This window comes from Ammodytes marinus (assembly GCF_949987685.1).
Source record: "Ammodytes marinus genome assembly, chromosome: 21".
NCBI lineage: Eukaryota > Metazoa > Chordata > Actinopteri > Uranoscopiformes > Ammodytidae > Ammodytes > Ammodytes marinus.
The window spans coordinates 14,537,470-14,548,201 of NC_137225.1; the positions used below are offsets into that span (position 1 = coordinate 14,537,470).

The 10,732-nt window shown below is 43.1% G+C and overlaps 1 protein-coding gene across 2 annotated transcripts in view; it reads right to left on the minus strand.

Moving 5' to 3' along the window:
- The window catches only part of LOC307267839 (extracellular sulfatase Sulf-1-like), a gene marked incomplete at its 3' end in the record, with an annotated part of 32,084 nt that extends 28,676 nt beyond the window's left edge, over nt 1-3,408 (minus strand). For both annotated transcript variants that reach the window (XM_080050273.1, XM_080050274.1), the window contains exon 1: nt 3,206-3,408. The remainder of the gene's footprint in view (nt 1-3,205) is intronic.
- Nucleotides 3,409-10,732: the final 7,324 nt, after the last annotated feature.

Here is a 10,732-nt window from a genome sequence, read left to right on the forward strand (position 1 = left end):
TGTGATGTTTGCGTGCCCTGACCTTTTTTCCGCTCAAATGACAGGCTGAACAAACACTTGGTGGTGCTATTGTGAGCTACTCAATACCCCCAAAATAGATCTATGCCGTGTGTCAGTACGCATCCAGATATGCATGGCGATATTTCCCTGGAGATACACCCTGAAAAAGTGCAGGACACGTTTAGAACAAAAAGGGGCTGTGTGTAAGAGCAATGAAAGACAATGAAGACAACAAAAGGGACTGGGAAAGTGGCTGTGACTCATCTAAAGAGAGCCCTTTTTCTAGATCCCACATAAAATAAAAAAGCAAAGCCAAAGCTCTCCCTGTTCAAATACTGGTCATTTTATCCATGATAGGACTGTGCAATCTCCTACACCAGCGCTACTATGCAATCAGGCCAAGTATGAGGAACACTATCATTAAGCCGAAGAGATAAACAAGTGCCGGAGGAGAGGAGTGGTTGGAGGAAATCTTTTCTTAACATGCTCGCACACTAGAGAAGAACACACACAAACTACAGACAGAGATGCTGTGTGACTGCAGAGATGAAAAATGCGTGAAAACAACATTCCTCTGGTCCTCCAAAGCAAAGACGTTGAAGAGTTCAGTAAAAGTGTCTATTATAATGTCAGCCAGTTTAACTGATAGGTGCAAGATGAAAAATAACATTCATGGTATTTTGCATGATTCTACAGTTCTAGATGCAGTTTTTCAACATCTCCACACCACCCCTATTCTTACAGGAGAATGGAAAGTCATCTGCCAAAAGCTTCCAAGTTGACTATTTTACAATTCTAGTCAGAAAGAATGGAATAGGTCAAATACTCCACAGCTCACACGTACAAGAAACTCAATGAAATGCAGTCCTTTCAACAGGTAGGAGCCAATTCATGTATTTAATTCCCTTTTCATCCCTGCCAATAATGGGTCTGCCGTGGATGCCTTTGACCTTGTTCATCAGTTGGCGTGTATGAAGTCACGCAAGATGTCCGGGAAGTTTCGCCTGAATCACTGTTGCTGGTTTAAAAAAAAGGACACACACACAAACAATCCCATTTATACAACTAAAGACAAGCACAGATATCACCTCTTCCTCTTCCCTTACACTCAGTCACTCAACATACTTATCAGAAGAACTAATAACTTTACTTATTGCTCACACACACACACACACACACACGCACACGCACACGCACACGCACACGCACACACACACACACACACACAAGAGTCAAGTGATGGCAGAGCTGCTACTGGAACAACGTTTGTCTTGGCAAGCGTCTACCCCCAAGAACCTAATTATTTGCAGCAGCTGCTCATGCTCTTGTTTGTAGCACGGAGAAGCTAAACTGTTTAAAGGATCTCCCTCCTCTTGTGCGCTGGCAGTCAGCGCTGCCGCTTTAACACGGCCCAAAGCCGCTTTGCTATGCTCTCCGCGTAGGGTAATCAGAACTCCAATCCAAAAGGCTGCCGGGTGAAACCGAAGTGAAAGAGATTTATGGATCAGTCTCGTCAATACTCCAAGATTGAAGTTGAGTCTCCATATATTATCTCCAGTAAGACATCTTGGCACTGCCAGTGTATTGAAATGTGAGCCAGGCTGTCTTCTTAATTGTGCCTGGTACGAGAAATCGGCTTTGAAGAGGACCACAGCATCATTTTCCACTTAGGAAACTAGACCAGAAGGATAATGTTTTTTGGGGACTGGCACAGTAGGTGAACACATTGATCCAATTCGTAATAATTTTTTTTTTTTTTTTTTTTCAAACCAAGCCACTCACTTGGGTCCTTAAAATAAAGGAACTTTAATGTCATATCTGCTTTATCCAAGCTTACACATTTTAGGACTAGAGCATTTCAAATTGTTTGAGCATTCAGACACAATGTTATGTCTCTCTGGTTAATGCATAAGAACACATCCACAAGTCAAACTTCACATCATATTATGTCTTATGTAAGTTCTGGCTGCATCAATGTGTAAATCAAGTTAGATAGGTCCATCTCTCTAATGACTTTTAAATGTCATTGATTTGCTCATGCAGGCAAAATGTTCTGTGATCTCCAGACGCCACTGGCATTAGAGCAGCAGTCAACTCAGACGTATTGGTGGTTGTGTTAAATACTTCAAGTACCAAGCAGGAAATGTAGCTACGGCTGGTTTACCTAGGTAAACACAAATTCACACAACAGCAGCTTTCACCCATACAACCTCCTCTCTCCCCTCAGCCTGGCTTGCTGTCCACACTGCCTTTCACAGCTGCACAATCTCCATTTGCAAACACCTCTTATACACACACACACACACACACATACATAATGCCTACAGCTAGATATAAATACTATACATCATATTCCCACTCCACTGGCAAGTTTCCTTCTCACTTGACTTGAGTTAAATAGTTGTGAGGTGTACATTCTCTGATTCTCTGCCTCTCTGCTCAGCCCCTTGACAGTTTGTCCGGAAAGCGCTCTTCAGCAGCTCATCCATTTAGCGTAAACTGACACGAGCTGCCAGAAGTGCACTCTGAATGAGATTTATGAAAAAACTTATCTGGCCTGAAGTGAGGGGAATGTTGAATGCCACACTGAGTTTTGGGAATGTAGAAAAAAAAATAAAGTTTGCTATAATTTCCTACCATAACAACTGACAGATCGCAAAAAGGAAACCAATTCATCTTCACTAAAGCTTTTTTAGGATGAAATAAAGAAATGGATACATACCCCTGTTCATCTTATAACTGGTGGGATGCCCACATTAACAAAGTTCACTATGCAGCAAGTGTGACAGGGAGCTTTTTTCTAGTAGCTTCCCTTTCACTTACCATAATATCCTGTATTCAGGAAACTAGAAATTAACAGATGGGTGCTTATGGATCGGGGGGGTGGGGGGGAATGACATTAATGGAATGTGCTGCCCTCTAATCCCTGGAGACGGAGGAATTTGCGACGGAGGGAATTCCTGTCATTCATAGAGGGAAAAAACTATGAAGTCCAGCACACACAGAGCTGCTGCTGCTGTAACAAGCAACACAGATTTACTGCACTTGTAGACTCCCCACTTCTGACTGTACTCTGCATCACAAATGTGCTGCCAACTGAACAAACTAAACAAGCACAGACCCGTGCCAATGCAGTGTAGAAAGTGTGGAAAAATAGCAAAACAAAAAGACAAGAATAAAATGTGACAGTGAGAAAGTCTAGTACCTGAAAGGCAGGATAGCAGCGTGCCGGCAGAGTGAGAGGCAAAGCTTGGATTCCTTCTCTGTTGTGTAGTTCTTCTCCAGGTCTCCCTTTCGCTCATAGACTGGTTTGTGTGTCTTCTTGGTGCTGGGGTGTTTTTTTTGGGGGGAGGCTGAAGAGCGAGAGAAAGGGGGGACCACACAGCTCCTGGAAGACAACCTCTCTCCTCTAATCCTCTCTCCGATGTGATGACACTCTCTAACCTCGACCATCTGTTGAAACACGTCCCGGAGCAGTCAGCACCGCACTGCTGTGTCAAGAAACCCCACTCCCCCCTGCCCAATCACAGAGCGGCTGCTGGGTGGCTCCTTGCAGCCAGGAGGCAGGGACAAGGACACAGCTCAGCGTTGAGGGAGACACACACACACACACACACACACACACACACACACACACACACACACACACACAAACACACACACACACACACACTCTACGAGATGGAAGCAAGAAAACCCCCAGTCATCGTAACCTGAGAGGCAGAGTAGGAGGAGGGGACAGGGAGGGGAGAGTGGGTGAGAGAGAGCAAGAGTAGAGAGAGAGAGAGAGAGAGAGAGAGAGAGAAAGACAGAATGAGCAGGTTTAATTTGCAGGCAGTGATAGATAAGAAAAAGATGGAGATAAACTATTTGTTTGCTTTCTATTACCTTGCTGGTTGTTACTAAAACTTTCTCACACAAATCCCCCCGCACCACACACAGAAACACACACACACACCAACTACTTTACCCTCTGTCCCTGACCCCTCTCCTCCCATCTCTCTCTCTCTCAGTAGCCCCAGAGTATGTGGTCCAAAGAATAAAACTAAAAAAAGCAATAAAGTCCTATATTGGCTCCGTGGTGGGAATGCTGTTGGCACTAAACTGTTACATCTCCAGGCACAGGAGCGCAGGCAGCAACCCTCACACCTCGGCGCGATAAATCCTTACAGTCCCTCGGCCGCATTCCTGCCCTTCACCACCTATTGCCTTAAGTTAAAAAGGAGGGCAGAGGGGAAGACACTAAAATTACAAAGGTAAGGAAAGAACAAGATAGCGAGAGAAAGAAAGAAAAGGAAAAAGGAGTAAAGATAAGAAGGGGGGTATTGCTTTATGACTAGATGGCAGCAGACAGATAAAGCAAACCATTCACCATTTTTGGCTAGTAGCAACCCTTCCCGACATTATCACCAATCGCCGGGGCACATCCTAAATCAATCAACCCAATTTTCGAGCCATTCATGCAAAGAGCGGGGAACATTGGGTGAGAAAGGCTGTCACACATTAATCTTTTTTTTTGTTGAACCACTGTCCTACTCACTGATCCATTAAAAAAGGATTACACGACCCTGAATATATTCCGGAGTGACTTCAAAGGCCAGCCCTAATGAGTTAATACCCATTTGATTTCCGACAGCATCACAATGAGTTAATCAGAGGTGTGAAACCACAGAGAAAAGACTTCTAAGTGGTTCATTTACATTCTATCAGTGGCATCAACACACCCAGCCCCCTCTTGTTTCAAGTTGTCCTTTGATAAATACTATTAAGATCAAACAGCTTTACAGACAGTTCCTAATGAAGACTTTGATTGTACCTCTCCAACTCACCTTTAATCAATGCTAGACTTTATAATAAACATGAATTATGTAATAATTGGCTAGCTTCCAATTCAATTGAGCCATTTTAACACCGTTTGTTTGTTGCATCCTAAAAAAGGTCTGCATCATGATCTGACTTGCTGTAAATATTACTCAGCTCATCCATGTGCATCAGCTTTTGAATGGCCTTGTGTCTATATGAATAAACTTGCCTTGCCTTTTATGTTCATTTGATAGCAACCCACGCACACACACACACACACACACACACACAGCAAACAGACAGTGCTGTTTTTATTTTCAGCGGGTGCTACCAGTTCTATTCCCATCGGGTTAACGTATGAGGATATTGGATTAAACTAAACAAAGACTATTTTTCACCGGCGGGGACGGATGAAACTTTCCCCCAGCTTGGACTGATGTTTTTAAACAGAGGCAGCAGCGAGGGAGAAAAAAAGGGCCTTAGGGGGAAAAGAGCTCAAATTAGATTAACTAAATTCACAAAGACTGTCCCCAGCCCCTCCTGCATGGCTACACACACCCCAGCCCCACACCTCTCCAACCCCAGCCATCCCCCCCCCCCCCCCCATTCTCACGGCCGAGAGGTTTCCAAAGGGCCTTCAGGCAGACCAGAGGCGACCAAATCCCTGTGTTCTTTACTGGATTAAAAGATGGCTGCCCCAACTGAGGGATAGAGGCTGGTTGTTTTTCTATTCATAAACTGAGCACATCTGTAAACATCTCCAATCCATCCAAACTAGAAAAAAAGGCTATCAGGCTGAGTTTTTGGGGAGAAAACATCAGTGTCATCCAGAAAGGGCCCACCTAGAAATCAAACTTGTTTGGGGGTAGGAAATGTTGTCGTCCACCACGATTAAGACTCCATTTTCCCATTATCACTTCCACTGATGGACAGAGCAGCAACAAAAAAGCAAGGTTTAGAGGGAGGTCTACAAAATGGCCTCATCTTATGAATGACTGAATGACCTGCAGGGGGGCCAGTGGTTCTCTGTTAACCCCTATTCACTCTCATTCTCTCTCCATCCTCACTTCACAGTGCTCATCATGGTGGATATCAGACGCAGAAACTAGCTCTAAGCTGTGCAAGTTTGTCTTATTTTAGACCTCTCTGATTAGATACACCATAAAGCATAATGTCATACTCGTCTCCTGTCCAAACTTTACTTTTTCGCCGATTTATCAGATCACAAATTCACAACCCCCTTTTTTGCATTTCGCTTTCCAACCATAAGTTGGGCCTGCAGGTGCAGGCAGAGGCCAGTGTTGGGGGGCTATTCGGTTCACTGGTCCCATTCTCTATGGATGAATGAGATACATAGGGGTGTCATAGTTGTGATCTGGCCTCTGTGCCAGTATAGAGCGCTAGAGCTGAAGCTGGGGGATATACACCCATTAAGCAAAGGAGGGCAAACCTGGGGGTGACATTGTTTTGTGCTACACAGGATTTGAAATGCCAAGCACATGGCTAATGCTATGTTAACCTTCCTCTATAATGCTGTGCTGTAGACTTGTGTATGAGGACTGGTGTGTATCAAAATGTTTGAAGGGTCAGTTGTTGAACATTTTGAGTCAGAAGGCACTACATACGTCAATGAACAGCTTATTTAAAGGTGGCGTCAGCGATTCTGGAGAATGCGTGTTTTCAAAAATCACTTTGTCAAAATCAGTGAGTATCTCCTCACGATCCGCTTCCTGTACGTACTGTGTGTGAGCTGAAAAGAAATGCGTTATAATACACAGCATAGGCTCTATAAACTGGTATGTAAACAAAGGGTAGCAACATGACCGTTTACAGAGCCTAGACTGTAACACTGGATTTTTTTTTCAGCACACACACACAGTACGTACAGGTCACGGAGTGTAAAGAGATATTATAAACCGATTTTGACAAAAGTGATTTTGACAGCAAGCATTCTCCAGAATGCCTGACTCTTTTGCTAACTCTGGGAGAAAGGCTCATGGCCACATTAGGGAAGACAAAACAGGTTTCCAAAGCTAAGCCCGGACGTGATCGAGTTTTCTTCTTTTTTTTCTTTGTATTTTTTTTTTAATAGCAAGGTAATCCTTGGAGTTGTTGGCCTTAGGTACACATACGTTGGTCCTGCTGATTCCCAGGACCCTTTATCCTTCAGGGGGGTTGAATCGTGTCATCTTAAGTTCATGCCAGAGAGGCACAGCTGGGGAGGACTGTGGTACAGCAGGAGAGCAGGAGAAGACACGCACAGTTGCTCATGAATGTACACGGCTATAGCAGAAGAAAGCAGAGAGAAGGAGAAGACAGAGGCGAGACGGGAATACAGTAGGGACAGAGGGGCAGCAGGGGGAAAGGAAAAACAGAGAGAGCACAAGCAGGGAATAGAGGAGGAATGGGGGGTTGCTGTGTTTCAGTAGTGACAGCTGAACCACAGCACACGCACGTGGAAGGAGCTTCCCCGCACGCCCCCACTCCTGCTGTGCACGTATAAAAAACCTCATGCGCATGCGGGGATGCATGGCAGTATTAAAAAAAAATATTTTAAACCCAGAGGGAAATAATATTGACATGTTTGCAAATGCCTTAATAACCCCTTCCCTGAGTTAGCATTACAAGCTACCTAGGTGTAGAAAGACCCAATTACTAGAGTGTTACTTTTTTAATTAATTAAAAGTGCATAACTTTTGTCGGTTACATACATTCAAGCCGTTGCCAAATGAGTTGACACAAAGTTGATTAAGCCTATCAGCGCCACAAAACTGTGTCTCTATTTCTCAGTATGGCAGCGTTTAGAAACTTGTGTCAGCCCCTGACAAGTACCCACAAAATGTTTCAGTTGTTGATTTTACTTCTAAGAAAAAGCCTGGACGTACAGCAGAGGGTACAAAAATCCATGCCCCATCATCAAATGCCTTATCACATGTCGATGCACTGACTGGGAAAAAATTACCCATTATTGCTTTAACTAAAATGACTCTTGTCAAGTTGTAGACTCGCGCTACCAACATTTTTTTATGTTTTTATAGTAACTCAACTTAGTCACTACTTTGTAAACAGATTAATTGAGCCATTAGCCTTATCTTGGCATTTACGAAGATAGCATTATTTGTGTGGATGTCAGTAAATCACTAAGCATTTTACTTACAAAGGTTGCCAGTCAGTGCTACAATAAACATCAAGGCTAACAGGTAGTGCTGCAGACAAACACATAATGAACTCATTAACAGTAACCTGAGATAAGTGTGAAGGAATGATGATGGGATTTAGAGGTTTCGTAATAATGACATCCACCAACAGACTTCAGTCAGATGGGCTATCACCTCCATAGCAGATGTTTACATGATAGTCAACAGCGGCCACTAACAGTCAGAGTAAAGAGTGTGAAAGCCAGTTCCTTGAGGCTCTTACAATAGAAGATAATAATGCATTTTGATTACGTAATGTAATTTTACGACGGCTTTATCCTAACAGCGTATGACCCTAAACGTCATTGGTTCAGAGCAGTTAGCAGATCTATATTTTCCCCATGATGTAAAACACAAGTGACTATCCTTCATTAAAAGCAATTGCTTCCATAGCCAGAATGCATGTATGCCACAGTCACACACATGTTAAATTTTTCCAACTTCCCCAAACTACAGTTGACTTAATCCTCCTGTTGATTATTTTCGATCTGAAGAAAATGATTCATCTGAATTTCATACAAAATATCAAGCGACAGGTTGTACCATTGATAATGTTTAACAGGTGCAAAGTACTTACTTACTTACACATATCTAGTTCAAGAGGAATGCAGCCTATATTGGATAATTCTTGGCCTGAAAAAAGGTAAGTGCAGCCAGATTTCCAAATAACAACAACTGTCAGCAGAGACTGTGATTTCTTGGCTGGTACTATCTGCCAGAGGCACGTAGGGACACACAGAGACCCTTACTGGTCAAGCTTTTTAAGATTGCCAAGAGAATAGGGGGCTCCATATTTTGCTCAGATTCATCAAATCTCAAAGCCCATTTTTTATAAATATTTAAATACTGTGTTGCCTTGAATACAGTAACATACCTTTTATTAATTTGCTTTTTCATACTTATAGTATGTTTTATGTTCAGAGTTATAATAAAATCCAGTGAAAGTCCCTAGAACATATCTGATAGACCACCCACAGAGCCATTTTAAAAGCAGGATTACGGCCTTCCAAGAACTTCTACAAAAGTTGGGAAAAGATAGTGAGAGAAACCAATCCTATCATTCCCCTGATCTGGTGAATCACAGGATGACGGAAATGATTTGGGATAGCCTTAAGGTTCAGTAAATGGGTCAATGGCTGGGAACCAGTGCTGTAAGCCACGAATATATGAGATAAATACAGCAGGGAGATACAGATCACTCTCCCTGGGTCCAAGCAAGAAGATGAAAGGCATTCTGACAGCTAAGACAATTGTAGTCATGTAGCGGCCAGGTTCCACAAGCAAAGCCCCAGGGGCCTAGAAGAGTGCAACATAACTGAATTCCGCTTGTTTAGAATTTACCAAACGTGTTGGTGCCTTTTGTCATATCTTGTCAAGACATAGGAAATACAAGTGAGCACAACATTAGCTAAGGGCATATCAGCAGGGGGAGTAGGAAGATCGGATCATTGCTGGCCTATGATTTATGTTTTGTAGAAGTGGGCCTCTTATGTGGACAGTATCCCTTAACATCTCTCATACTGGAAAACAAGATGGTTAATCTTGAATATAGAAAATCAAGACATCTTGACTAATCGCTAAATGATGAGGTTCAGGCCAGGCCACTTTCACTCAAGAGGAAAATCCAGGTGCAACATTCAAAAGTTGTTTTAGAAGTCCCCCCCCTACCCTTCCCACACTTATATCCTGCTGGGCCTACCTCAAACTATTGTTTCTTCTTCTGGCATTGTCATTCATTTCTGCTTGTTAATCTTCCCGGTTGTGGTGTAATCCTGCGCTCGTGGAGAAGTGGTTAGAACGTCCCCCTAGAGGCTAAGGCCTCACAGCAGACCCGGGTTCGAATGCGACCTGGGTCAGTTGTCTGCATGTCTTCCCCTCTTTGCCCCATTTCAGCTCTGTCTCTCCAAATCTGTCTAATAAAGAAAAAAATGCCAAAATATATATACACTCAGCGGCCACTTTATTAGGTACACTTGTTCAATTGCTTGTAAAAACAAATAGCTAATCAGCAAATCATATGGCAGCAATTCAATGCATTTAGGCATGTAGACGTGGTCAAGACAACATGCTGAAGTTCAAACCGAGCATCAGAATAGGGAAGAAAGATGAAGTGACTTTGAACATGCCATGGTTGATGGTCCACGGCAGGATGGACCCATGCTTTCATTTTGTTTATGCCAAATTCTGACCATACCATCTGAACTTTGCAGCTGAAATCGAGACTCATCAGACCAGGCAAGATTATTCCAATTTTCTATTGTCCAATTTTGTTGAGCCTGTGCGAATTGTAGCACTCGGTGGGGCCTTCTGCTACTGTAGACCATCTGCTTCAAGGTTGGTCGTGTTTTGCGTTCAGAGATGGTATTCTGCATACCCTGGTTGTAACAAGTGGTTATTTGAGTTACTTTTGCCTTTCTATCATCTCAAACCAGTCTGTCCATCTTCCTCTGACAACAAGGCATTTTAGCCTACACCACTGCCGCAAACTGGATATTTTTTCACAGACACTTTAACAGATGCAGAAGTGTTCTACACTTTAGTAAAGGTTACATCGAGCTCATTCTACTGATATGTCAATGTTGGCACATTCAGTAAACGGGAGTGGTTTTGGATTAAATCTTCAATCTGTTTAAGGAGTTAAATCATGTTCAGTGATCACGCCCCACCTGAATATGAACCCTTGTTCTGGAACTCGACTTGTCAAAAAGCCAATGATATATTTGAATCTCCAC